This window comes from Anneissia japonica, unplaced genomic scaffold (genome assembly GCF_011630105.1).
Source record: "Anneissia japonica isolate Jap-2015-1 unplaced genomic scaffold, ASM1163010v1 scaffold6997_len847652_cov182, whole genome shotgun sequence".
In the NCBI taxonomy this organism is placed as follows: Eukaryota; Metazoa; Echinodermata; class Crinoidea; order Comatulida; family Comatulidae; genus Anneissia; species Anneissia japonica.
In genome coordinates, this window is record NW_022730884.1 from 816374 (window position 1) to 823331 (window position 6958).

At 36.3% G+C, this 6958-nt stretch overlaps 1 long non-coding RNA gene across 1 annotated transcript; it reads left to right on the forward strand.

The window, feature by feature from the left end:
* Positions 1 to 333: 333 nt before the first annotated feature.
* LOC117115164 lies at positions 334 to 6015 on the forward strand. The gene is made up of 3 exons (XR_004446499.1): positions 334 to 476; positions 3297 to 3454; positions 3881 to 6015. It is a non-coding gene; the product is annotated as an uncharacterized LOC117115164 (long non-coding RNA).
* Positions 6016 to 6958: the final 943 nt, after the last annotated feature.

A 6958-nucleotide genomic window follows, 5' to 3' on the forward strand; every position in this document is an offset into this window, starting at 1 on the left:
TCACCCTGTTTCATTTGATGAAGAAAAACGCGCTTTTCCTTAGGCCTACTCTTTGTGCTTTTCCCAGAAAGTAATTATGCAAAACCCAGGCCTAACTAAAAAATTCAAATTGTCATAGTATGTAACTCAAGTTAAAATAACACTTTTCATTACTCGTGCAGTTTAATCAAATATTATATGTCATTTTAAACGACCCATTGGTATTAACATGGTAACATCAATGTATTTTTAAGAATTAGACAGCGACGTTCTATCAGAAGTTTTGTAGACGTTTGTTGATGACCTTTTGACCTGAATCTACAATTAGATTTTCGGGTCGATTCAGCCGAGACTGCCCGAGTGGAGTTTCATGTAAATGTTTCGTACGGGAAAAAAATCGCCGCCGGGGATGGAGGAGTTGGAGCCGTTGAGGACGCCCTTTAGCCTTTCTCTTAAAAATTGCATCACGCGCTGAGGCCGGGATTCGACTTGGGACCGTAAGAAAAATGTTTGTATTTTTAAGTAGTTATTCATTAAACAACAAGGAAGTGGAGTTTGAGACACATTGTCAATACTTGAACATATTTTTAGAGTTAAAATCTTTCTTTCAGGAGTCTTTTACGTAGACTTGAACTGTTTCTGTTGATCCCCTTGCTTTCCTTCCCTGACTGGCCGTCCATGCGTGCATATTTCTTGTTGAAGTATCGTGTGTAACATTACAACCGCCACCGGTATCTAGCTAGGCCATTGCATTAGAACTAGGCCTAGGCTAAGCATGGCCTATGTAAGGACAGTATGTGCCCGCCGTATTTTATACGCCGCCCCAGGCATGTATTGGCCAAGGCCAACTAAAACTCCTATACTACTGTTAAAAAAGTTCAGTCTAGTTCGTAGCCTAGGCCTAGCTAGTAGTAGTAGGGAATATATAATATAGTAGTACAGTATAGGCTAGGCCTAGTTATATTATTATTAATACAAAGTGGCTGCATCTACACCGATCTTATCTTACGTCCTGCTGTAATGCATTACGATATGCAGAGTTATGTTTTAAGTTAGGGTAGCCAAGTTGACTAATCAGCATGTTGGGATTTGCACAATATTATTATTAATAACGTACATAGAGATGCGGTACCAGATCTCTACTTCAATTTGCTAAAGGTATGGTAAGTGGCATTACTTCACCATCACCCAATAAAGAGCCAGAATGATTCGAATGTGCGTGACGTCATCTTTCAAGACTGACATTGCAGATCACCCATTTGGCGGCGGCCCTGCTGACAGGTCGATCTGGGTGGCATATCTCGGTCATTAACTTATTCCTCCATGGTAAAGTTTTCAACCCCAAAAATCTCATCCCAAGTTTTAGTCCAAGAAGCCTAGGTTATATATATATTCGAAATTACCACGCTTTACAATCCGAACAACATATTCATACACTTTGAATGCACGTGCAAACCCGATACCTCCTTGATTTACCCAACTTTACGTAGATTTCGTCGCTGTTATGTTACTATCCCCAATCGTTAACATTGTTCGTTCGGCCAGAATCCAGATCGAGAGAATGAGGTTTCCACAATCATGATTACAGTGTCAAATTTGTCGAATATATTTTGATGCAGGCACATTTAAACAATAAAGTGCTAGTAATCTTATAAGAATCCTCTTATTTACAGTTTACAGTATATTCAGTTTTTTAGTGCATGTGTCGGGAACTAGTCAATTCGAGTGGATGCCACTTTGAGCGAAGTCCAATTCGAGCGAACTCGAGCGGAATTTTTTGAGCGGATGCTAGTTTGAGCGGAAGAAGATCCACTTGTGCGAACAACAACCTGTGCGAGTTATATACAAATTACTTCAAAATTTCCTATTTTTGAGCTAAAAATTTGACATTTTAAAAGGGGAAGGGGGGGGGCACACAACAGTTCCAGAATAGATAAGTGAGTAGCATAACTCAATTACAAATATAATTTGAGCTAAAAATTTGACATTTTCAAAGGGGAAGGGGGCACACAACAATTCCAGAATAGATAAGTGAGTAGAATAAATCAATTACAAATATAATTTGCTTTTTTAAATAGACAACCCCAACCAGTGGCGGATCTGGGGAAGGGGGGGGGTGGTGAATAGGGTGGCTAGCTACCCCACTTTATTTACCGTGAAAAAAATAATGGTCACTCGTCTTGTGTGTGTGCTTCTCGTGCACTCTAGTAAAACATACACTTTCTTCTTTTTTAAGCTGAAAAGTGCGCAATTCTATTATAGTTTTAACTTGTTAGTGGCCATCTTGGTAGTTGGAGTTGCCAAGACTGTAATTCAAACCTGGAGTAATTATCAAAAAGTACTAAAAACCTTTCAGGACCTTAGTAATCAGAGCATTTTTTTTGCATTTAAAACAAACAAATACAAGAATACGGCGACGATAAATTCGCCCTTGTTATAGTTCGCACTAAATGCATCCGCTCGAACTGGCATCCGCTCGAATTGACTGGCATCCGTGCTGTCATGTAAATAGATTAGACCAGATTAAGCGTGAGACAGACCTCGAATGCGCGAGTCTTACACTGAATGTGTGAGCCTTGATGTGTATGTAGATAAATGACATGACTCTCTTATTACTGAGTGGAACCCTTACGCCTATATATCATGTATATTTTAAGAAAATACTGTACTATTCCGTAGCTGATTATTTGCTAAGTACATTATTCGCTAGTCACACCGCTCACCTCGCACTCTGGGCGATCTGCAATGCCGGTCTTGAAAGATGACGTCGTGCACATTCTGACTATTCAGGGGTGGCTCCTGGGTTGTGGCCGGGGACAGGTGAGAAGGGCTTCTCCTCCCTGTTGGGGTGAATTTAACTCACTTCGTCGGGGAGAAAATAGTTATATTTTTTTTAAGTGTTTAAAGTAGACTAAAAAATGGTTGAAAAAAGCCTCTGCAAACCTTAAGTTGTCATATTCCCGGGGCTACGCCCCCTGGATCACTTCCAAGAGATTTTAAGCGACGACCAACAATGCCCACTTACCGGTACGTTCTCGTCGGGAAGTTCCCCACTCTCTATTGGAACTTTGTCAATAGTAAGTTGATTCCAGTAAATGGCCCATCATTTTAAAGTTTACAATGTGGAGAATATACTGTATTAAAAAGTCAATTTCAATTTTTTGGTCACTGATGCTAGATTTGGAATGGCAAACCTCATGACTTGTGCATTGACAGGGCGATTTTTGCTCAAACAAAAGAGATTTAAGATTAGTGAAGTGCTGTATTGTTTCTCCTGCTTTTAATTCTTGGCTAATAAACAGTTTTTTTTTATGCAGGAAGATGATGTGGATAGAATCTTGACAGTCCTTTTGATTCAGCTTTAATCAAATCATATTTAAGTTGGCTTAATTGAAAATAACTATTCGCCAAGAAGACATTCATGATGGTTTTTAGACGTTTCAACCGCTGGCTTCTGCCAAACAAGCTGGGGCAGGTAAGATTTTTATTTATTCTATATTTAAAAAAAAAATTCCTTTTGAGCAATACACACATTAAGAAGAAATAAAATTAGGAAACTTGGGAGACAAAAGCCGTTTAAAACTACCATCGTCAAAGGGCGTTTCCTTTCAATTTACAATATTAAATAACCTGTAATCGCACACACTAAAAATATTAGTTATATTATCAATGTAAAAAAAATATGAAAACTTAATACCCTACAGTAATTCACAAACCTTTACCAAACACCACCTTATCCAAATTTAGTTACATGGCACATTATGACCTTAAGTACTCCATTAAAATCGCTTTTTATTAAATGTCTGGGTATTTTTTTTTTTTTATGTACATGTATGATTATTCTATTCTTGATTGACATGATATTGATAATAGCTCAATTTGTTTTCCTTTTGTTCAGCAGGCCCCGGCATTTGTGTCGGCGTTCAGAATACCACGTAGTGCCACAACTGTCATTGTCCTCGGCCTAGCAATCTCAATCTTCAGCTCGCATAGATTATCCACAACATGTAAATGCAAATTATTGAAGTCAGAATAGACAATGAGTAAGATTATACAAATCTGTTGTGGTGTTCAAGCCACGCTGGTATGTTAATTATACAGCAAAAGCCCAGAATGAAGATGCAATAACTTGAACAAGATGATATGATTTTCAACAAGGTACTAAACGATGAGATTCCATCAGGATTGTGTCTGGATGTACCTAGGTGTTTCGTTTTTGGATTGTTACAATTTCAGTTTGGAAGTATTAGATGATTGAATCACTACAGACATTTCAGTAATAATGAGACCCAGCAGCTTATGTTATGTGTTGTTTTTTTCCTGTTTTTGTTTGAAATTGTAAGTTTGATATCATCAGCTCACTGCACTGCCTTGGTAAAGTTCAGAATTTTTTTATTTTTTTTTTTTATACTGTATATATATTACATTTACTAACAAGTAAAACCTTGAGATTTTGATCCCATGCAGTATTTTGATCTGTAATTCGTGACTCGCTTCTGCTGAAAGGAAATTCGGAAAAAACCAATCAGTTTTGATACTTGAACCTTAACTCATACTTTAAATTTAAATACAAAATATTAAATTTTATTGTGGCATTAAATTAAAAAACAAAAATACTGCTGCAGTATTTAGACGAGAGCTGCAATCACATCAGATCTGAACCAATATTCAGACTGCGTGTTTGATGCGCTTAATGCCAGCGCCCCTATTTTTACATACTGATTGGCTTGGCTTGATAAACTCTTCGATCCGAAAAATTCGGATTTGGTGTGAATGCCCATTTAAGTATAGCACAGGTGGGCAAAGTGTGGGCCGCTTGCAGCCTACCAGTGATTTTTTTTTTGCGGCCCGCGAAAATGAATTAAAAACTCTATGTGTGCGGCCCGCCAAGCAACATTGGCTAGAAAACACCTTGTTTTTATTGCCCGACACCGATCATATATAAAAAGTAAAATTAAAACTGAGAATAAATTGGTGTAAAAGCAGTTCTGGGTTTTTTGAAAGTACACTGGAAACAACAAAGTTTGGGTGCGGCCCTCGGAGTTAAATCAAAAATTCACTTTCGCCCTCCGACCAATTTTTATGCCCACCCTTGAAGTATAGTAACTTTGACTAGAAGTCCTCCCATTAAATCACCACGGGCAAATTTTTGAAAGGATGATCTTTGTTAATTTTAATAGTGCTGCCATCTATTCAAGTGTTTTCTGAAATCAAACAATAATGGCCAAAAAAAACCCCAATATTTCTCAGATGATACATGGAGCTTGTGTGTTCAGTTCAGTATATTTTATTGTGATTTGTAAAAAATATTTTTTTACATAGAAATACAATTGCAAGGGTCCACTCATAAATAAACAACAGAAATAATAAGTAAAAATGTAACAAACCAGTTTGATGCAGTGCCCCCGAACTTCACCCCTGTGTTCTAGAATTTGTGGCGTATCAAACTTATTTAAATAAGCACACAACAATGGAGCTATTGTGTTTATTTAAACTAGTTTGATGCTCCCCTAACCCCACCCTCTATTCTTTAATTAATTAATGAACTTGGTTATGTAACTGCTTACTATCAGTGTACTCTCTATTAAGATTAGGAACCTCAATAGACTTAATTTTACTGTCAGTCAGTTTATTGTCTTGTAAGATTATAGCCATGAACAGGCTTGTAATTCTATCAAAATGAGGTGAAATGAATATGATGGTCTATGTACTATGGGATTCATATCTTAAATCTTTAACCTTTGTAATTTATATCTGATATTTTACTTATTTTCTGTATTCATAGAGAATATTTCAATTGCATTCAGCATATAATGCAGTGAACACAAACTAATATTTTGTCATAATCATCGTTTACTTTTATTTCATTTTTAATTGTTGTTATTTGTCAATACTGTACTGTATATGATTTTTGGTTTCTGTAAGTAATGATGTAGTGAGTTTGATTGAAAATGTTAACAAGATTAAATTACCTCTCCGAGTTTGAAGAGTTGATTGTATTGAGTAAATAAAATCTAAGATTATGAGAAAAAAAAATTGTATGTACAGTGTACTGATATTCAGTGGAGTCTTGAAATGGTGGTTGTGGGGGGGAGGGTTAGGGCACAAAGGTAATTGGGTGATTGATATTTATGTGAAGGTCATTAGCTCGCAAAATAAGGCGATTTTAACTACTGTACTTTAGCATGTTTTTTTTTTTGCTTCAAACATTTTTAATGGGGGTGGGGGTCTGTGTATGTGTTGCCAAAGGATTCATGTGTTCGGAAAAATGTCTGCAGACCTTCATAAAACCATTTAATACTAGCTCAATGTTAATAATAAAGCAGGAACTTAACTGTTAATTTGCATTTCCCAGAAGATTTTGTGAGATGTCTATATATCTTCCTGCTTTCTCTCCCACTTTTCCTGAATGAGCATTGTTTAAATCGGTTCTTAATCAGGATCGAAGAATATTCTTAAAATGCTGAGTTTGAATTGCGTCTTGGTATAATTTTTTTTTTTTTTTTTTTTTTTTCAATTTTAAGGCATGTTAATTTTGTACAAATGAACATTCTAATTATTTAAAAAATTCTATCTTATTAGCTCTTCCAGATTTTTTTGTCAACCAGCTCTCAAATAAAAATAAGTTATATAAAAAAAAAATTAAAAATTGAAGACTGAGGCGTGATACAAACTCACAACATAGCGTTGTGCACAATTTATGTGATGTGCCCTGTTAGTAGTAGTAATTAATGGCAATTATGAACCCTTGCCGAAAACCCAATGTACTAACATACGCCACTGTGTACCTTATTTAAGCATGGAGGATATTTCCTCCCAAGATTTAAGCATGTTTTAATGGTGTCAACAAAAAGCCTCGTCTGAAAGTAGTGCATACCCGAAGCATTAATAGAGGTAACCTCAGTTTAACCCGCAGACTGGTGAGCAGTCATTCTTGTCTTCTATACAATTCAATTCTATAGAAATGTCAAATGGAGAA